Source organism: Oryx dammah, unplaced genomic scaffold (genome assembly GCF_014754425.2).
Source record: "Oryx dammah isolate SB20612 unplaced genomic scaffold, SCBI_Odam_1.1 HiC_scaffold_1, whole genome shotgun sequence".
Taxonomy (NCBI): domain Eukaryota; kingdom Metazoa; phylum Chordata; class Mammalia; order Artiodactyla; family Bovidae; genus Oryx; species Oryx dammah.
Window position 1 is genome coordinate 93603185 of NW_024070185.1, and position 6343 is coordinate 93609527.

Here is a 6343-nt window from a genome sequence, read left to right on the forward strand (position 1 = left end):
CTGACTCGATGGACAGGAGCTGGTGATGGACAGGGAAGCCTGGTGTGCTGCAGTCCATAGGGTGGCAAAGAGTTGGACACGACTGAGAGACTGAACTGAGAAAGAAAAGCAATTGGGCCAGGAAACTGGCAACAATTTAGACTATAAACCAGACACAGAATTATCAAACTCACAGTTTGCCTGAAAGATACAAAGGTCTGATTTACATAGCCTTAAGTTATTTTAACAGGAAGCTGACCCCCACCTGATGAAAACTGCTGACCATAAGCACACAGACCACACACTGGTTGAAAACAGAAGATTGGTGATGCTGGAAACTTCACCTTGATGCCAACCAATCCAAGAACACACAAGCTGGTCACGCACCCTGCTCCCTCCCTCATACTGCCTTTACAACATTTGTCTCCTAACTAGCAATTTGGAGATAGCCTTAGGACAGCAGGCCACCGTCTTCCCAGGTTGCGGGCCTCTTGAATAAAGCAAATTTCCCTTTTCTGCTAACACTCGGCTCGAGTACTGGCCTTTTGGGCAGCAAGCAATGGAACTGGATTCAGTACTGGTGTTGTCTGGTTACATACAAAATAAATCAGTATGTACACAGAAAACTGCAAGGAAAAGTAAGAAACATAAGGAACATAACCCTGAGAAGTAAGAAAAACACTTTTATGCATTTCAAAAAAGTTCAGATTCCATGTGCATTATTGAGCATTTCATAAAAGCATTCTTCTAGAAGGCACAAAAATGTATATATCATGCATCAAGTTGGAAACCAAGTTAACCCACTAAAAATAATTCAGGGTGTAAGAAAATGTATATACAGTATTAGGTATTAGTACAAAAATTGTTATACATACCAGCACTACTACTATTATAAAATGCTGATTTCAAAGTGAAAAAAAAGTTTAGCAAACTACTCAGATATATGAGGAGAGTATTTTCATTTTTCACCTTGGGCTGATAATATAAATTTTTGTAGAAAGAACTTAAAATTACAGTGATTTGTTTAGTGCTTTATAGTTTTAAAAATTATGTCGAAACTGATTCATATGTGTTCCTTTACAGTAATTCGTTGGATTACAGTTAAAAGTTATTCCAGTCTGGAACTGAATGTGTATTTCCAGAATTTAACAGGAGTGTAACAGTTTGCTGGAGCTTGGATGTTCCCCAGGCACCTCAACCTCAAGAGCAATATTAACTCAGTTGTTTTCCACGTGGATCAGTGGTAAAGAATCCGCCTGAAGACTCAGGAGAGACGGGTTTGACCCCTGGGTGGGGAAGATACCCTGGAGGAGGAAATGGCAACCTACTCTAATATTCTCGCGGGAAATCCCATGGACACAGGCGCCTGGCGGGCTACAATGCATGGGGTCGCAAACAGTCGTACCAGAATTAGCGACTACACAGCTTAGCGATTGAGCACGACAATCGTTTCCCACTCCATACCCCGTCTCATCCGATGGCACCGAAACCAGAATCTGGAGTTACTCTGAATCCCTCTGCAGAGCATACACACTAAAAAATTATTCGTTGCTTATATGAAGTTCATATTTAACTGGCGTCCTATATTTTATCTGGCAAACCCACACACTTTGGGGAACACACCTCAGCGGGTGCCTCTCCAATTCTTGGACCACTTCCTAAAATCTCAGATCGCCTCTGTGCGCTGCTGTAGTAGTTACCTAGGCAAGAGATATTATTTAAAAAAAAAAAAAAAAGCTTCGCTACGTAGCTTAATCCCCCAAACTAGAAAATTTCCGGGTTCAGTAAACTTCGGGTGGTGAGGAAGCGCCAGGGATCGTAGCCTGCCGGTGGCCGGTCTCCCGAACGTGCTTTACGCCGCAGACACCAATCAGACCGGTGCGCACGACTCCGCGCTTGAAGGCCCCTTTTGCAGCAGTTGCTGTGAGTGCCGTAAAGCGGAGTTGCCGCCGCTGTTGGTTGAGGTAAGATGTGAGAGGCGCTGCTTGGTCTCCGGGGATGGGCGGGCATCTCAGGAGGGTGTCGCCGGTGGCTCGGCTGCCGTCACTGGGCATTCGCCCAGCTCTCTGGGCACCTGCCCTGGCCCAGACAGGGCACAGGTTGAGCGCCCCTCCGGGCGGGGAATACTCAACGTGGCGGTCCACGAGCACCTCAGGGAGGGTGTGCTCGGCTCCTCCTCTCGCTGCCACGCTTCTGGTCGTGTCAGCCACGAAAATCCTCCTCCCCGGATAGGACCGGATTTGGACTCCATCCAGACCCTTGTAGGACCCGGTTGGGGTCGTGACGTTTGAGTAGCGTCGTGAGAGCCGTCTCGGGGTTTGGAAAAGGATCTAGGGGGAGGAGGAGGACGTTGCAGGTTGTGGGGCTAGTGTGTGTAAAAGTGTAGAAGCACGAAAGGAGCTCCCCGGTTGGGGCAGCTCTGCGTATTAGGGGAATGGCTGGAGGGATGGGTGCGGAGACGGGAAGCCAGGAACCTGGCGGGAGCTAAAGAGGGGGCTCGACTGGGAAGGGCCTTGATGCCCCGTGAGGGAGTGTGACGGGCTTCCGCGGGCAGTGGGGGAGCTCCGATGCCTTTCTAGAGAGGGGTGTGTGAATTAGGCGTCCCTTCTCTCTTGCTTTCCCCCTGGATTCAGCTTTCGGTTCAGGTGGAGGGGTGTTTACTGACGCGTCCATTTCGTACGCTTAATTATGGGATGGACACTGCTAGCCGTGTAAGTAAAGTTTCATATGGCACTGACGTATGCCTTTTGTTTGCATTATCAACGCGGGGTGTCGGGAGAGACTGACAAGTAGAGAGCCGACGCAAGCTTCGGATAGGAGTCGGGGAACTGTGTTCAGATTTTGTCACCATCACCAGTTCTTAACTAACACACTTTTCTCTGGGCCTCAGATTTCTCAGATTAAACAGAACCTCGATGATATCAAGTTCTTTTTACTTTTTAAGGTAGTAGGTTTCCAAAGAATAAGCATCAGCCAAAATCACTGCAGATGATGACTGCAGCCATGAAATTAAAAGACGCTTACTCCTTGGAAGGAAAGTTATGACCAACCTAGATAACATATTCAAAAGCAGAGACATTACTTTGCCAACAAAGGTCCGTCTGGTCAAGGCTATGGTTTTTCCATTGGTCATGTATGGATGTGAGAGTTGGACTGTGAAGAAGGCTGAGCGCCGAAGAATTGATGCTTTTGAACCGTGGTGTTGGAGAAGACTCTTGAGAGTCCCTTGGACTGCAAGGAGATCCAACCAGTCCATTCTGAAGGAGATCAGCCCTGGGTGTTCTTTGGAAGGACTGATGCTAAAGCTGAAGCTCCAGTACTTTGGCCACCTCATACGAAGAGTTGACTCATTGGAAAAGACTCTGATACTGGGAGGGATTGGGGGCAGGAGGAAAAGGGGAGGACAGAGGATGAGATGGCTGGATGGCATCACCGGTTCGATGCACATGAGTTTGGGTGAACTCCGGGAGTTGGACAGGGAGGCCTGGTGTGCTGTGATTCATGGGGTCGCAAAGAGTCGGATATGACTGAGCGACTGGACTGAACTGAACTGTGAACAAATACAAAAGTGAGTGATGGAGCAGTGCATTAGAAATTGGGGAAAAAGAAGTCTGGAATTGGGCTGTACTTTGAGGATGGATAGAGTTTGAGTCATCCAGAACCATCTCTATTAAGCACCATAGATAAAGGTAGAGGCAGCAGGAATAAGCCTCTGGGAGGATAGAGAACTTCGGGAGGATGGCACTACATGTTGAAGGAACTTCAACTGAAAAGAAAGTGCAGTGTGTTCTAAAAAGGAAGAAAAAAGGAATGAGAGAAATGTCAACAATACACAGAACTTGATTTCTTGGATCTAAGTGATTGATATTTTGAACCTGTGTTTCTAAAAAGTGAATTTAAGTGCTGTTGATAAAAATGAGAATTCTGTCAAAATTCTAGGATGTGATAATGTATTGGGAGTATGGTGGTGCAGATTGTAGTTTTGTGTTGCCAATAACTAGCCTCTTGGGCTGTCATTGAATTCTAGATCCTATTTTCTTCTGTAAAATAATGTTGTTAGACTTAATGGTCTCTCTTCTCTAAAACTTGTAAAATGTGCGTCTGTGACGATGGAGAACTGTTCTCTTCTGAAGAGGGCAGGGAGATAGTTGATGGAGAATAAAAGGGTTAAATTTGAGGTGTAGGACATAGAGTTAAATATTTAGACAGCTGGAGTTTAAGAAAGTTAAGTAGTAAGGTTTCTCTAGAGATGTTAGTTAAAATCTTGAAAATGAGTTTGCTTTGAGGGAGAGACTGTAAAGCGTCACTCTAGGATGTGTGCGTGGATGGGAGACTAGAGAGATGACTGAAAGAGATGTAGAAATCTCCATGAGCAAAGACTCCTTTTCAAAAAGGACCACATTTTGGGGGTCAACATTTTACTAAAGTAATTTAACAGTATTTACAGTAAATATTAAGCAACCATTTCTGAGAACTCTGGCAGAAAATAAATAATTCAGATAGATACAGTCTCCACTGTCATTCTGATGTCTGTTCAGAAGTAATATCATTTACATGCTTATTTATTCAACAAATACTTATGTTTCATGCCTGGAATGTATAATGAAGAAGGCAGATTTTGTTCCTGTTGTCCCTCCATGTAAAGGCCGTAGTGTCTAAATCAGTGCTTTTCAAATTTTAATGCACATATGAATCACCTAAGGATCTTAAAGTGTAGATTAAATATAGCTTCTGAATCACTGGGTCTGCAATAGGGCCTAAGAACTTTTGACACGCTCCAGTGTGATGTTGATTTGTTGGTTTGAGGACCATGCTTTTAAGTAGCAAAGATTAAGCCATTACTACTACTTATTATCTACTTTATTAATAATTTTGTTGTCTTTATGAAAATAATATGTGTTCATTATAAAAATATCAGGACAGTGTAGAAGAGCATAAAGAACAATGTAAAAATCACACCAATCTCTATACTTAGAAATGACCATTATTGATATATTGGTGAACATACATCTAGATTTTATGTATGTACATATATTCACACTTACATATTGTACTAAGAACTTGATGCATGCTCAGTCATGTGTTTGATCCTGTTAGCTTTATAGTTTTACTGAGATCAGTACCCAAACATCTTCAACCAAGCAGTTAAGTACTTGCATTCTTGGGGGAAAGATTTTACCCAGTTACAAATAACTTGGTTTAATGCTATTCTGTTACTCCAAAAATTGGGGGATATTAAAATAATGAAAGCTTGTGATGCTGTAGTATTCGTTAATTGAGCCATGGAATGAGAGAATTTTTTTAAGTTTTTTGGAAAACTTAGTCATTTTTTTCTTCTCATTACAAAATCAATTGATATTCACATAGGGTAAATAAAAAGGAAAAAGAAAAACACCTACAGTCCTCCCAACCCAAAGACAACCACTGTTCTTACTCTGGTGTGTATGCTACTAAGATAGCTCTTAAATGACCCATGAAAATGACGTATGTAAACTATGTTTGGGTCAAAAGAAATCCTTGGTTCCTCAACTTTCTGCTGCCTTTGCAATAACCATAATCTTTTGTTTATACTATAGAGTCTTATCACAGGGAACAACTCAGAGGTTGCCTGGTGTCTGTAGGGTGTACATAGAACCCAGTAATATTTGTGAACTTAATGGAAAAAATGAATGAGGGAACAAACCAGACTGATCTATGTGACATAAACTCTGGCTGTCACTCTTCACCTGCTGGTACTTGCATTCACCACTTATCTCAAATACTTTTGTACTGTTCTGGGGACACAGCTTTTCTGGGGTAATGGAAATCCATCATAAATCTTTTACAGTCTATGTGTTTGAATTCTACTGTGGAAGAACATAGAATATGAAATACTGAGGAATATGGAAACATGACAGCCTCCTGTCTCAAGGAACTGTAACTGATTAAGACTGACTGCAAAAATAATACAACTACAAGTGCTGTGTGGATATAAATGAGGGGACCTTTAGTTATTGGACAGCAAAGGGAATGACTAGTAGACTAAAGGTCTACTAGTTTTTTGTCTACTAGTTTTATTGCTAGCATTTATCATGTTCTAGGTACTCTTCAGTGCTTTACATGTCTTAATCTGACAGAACAGCCCTGTGAATTAAGTAAATTTATAGATCCATATTTTTTAAGATGGAGGCACAGAGAGATTAAGTAACCTGCCTAAGAACATATGTATATATAAGCAGCAAGTGGCAGAGCAGGATTTGGACATAGTAGTCTGTCTTCAGAGCCTATGGTCTTAACTACTCAAAAGACAGTGAGAGAGGCAGGGTGTTGGGGAGAAACTACTACACACAGAAGGAATAGCATAGACAAATGCACCAAGGTAAGA

General features: G+C 42.6%; 1 long non-coding RNA gene across 1 annotated transcript in view; it reads right to left on the reverse strand.

Moving 5' to 3' along the window:
• LOC120864209 overlaps nucleotides 1–1843 on the reverse strand; it is a 30881-nt gene extending 29038 nt beyond the window's left edge. The window contains exon 1 of the long non-coding RNA XR_005721143.1: nucleotides 1603–1843. This is a non-coding gene — a long non-coding RNA (uncharacterized LOC120864209). The remainder of the gene's footprint in view (nucleotides 1–1602) is intronic.
• Nucleotides 1844–6343: the final 4500 nt, after the last annotated feature.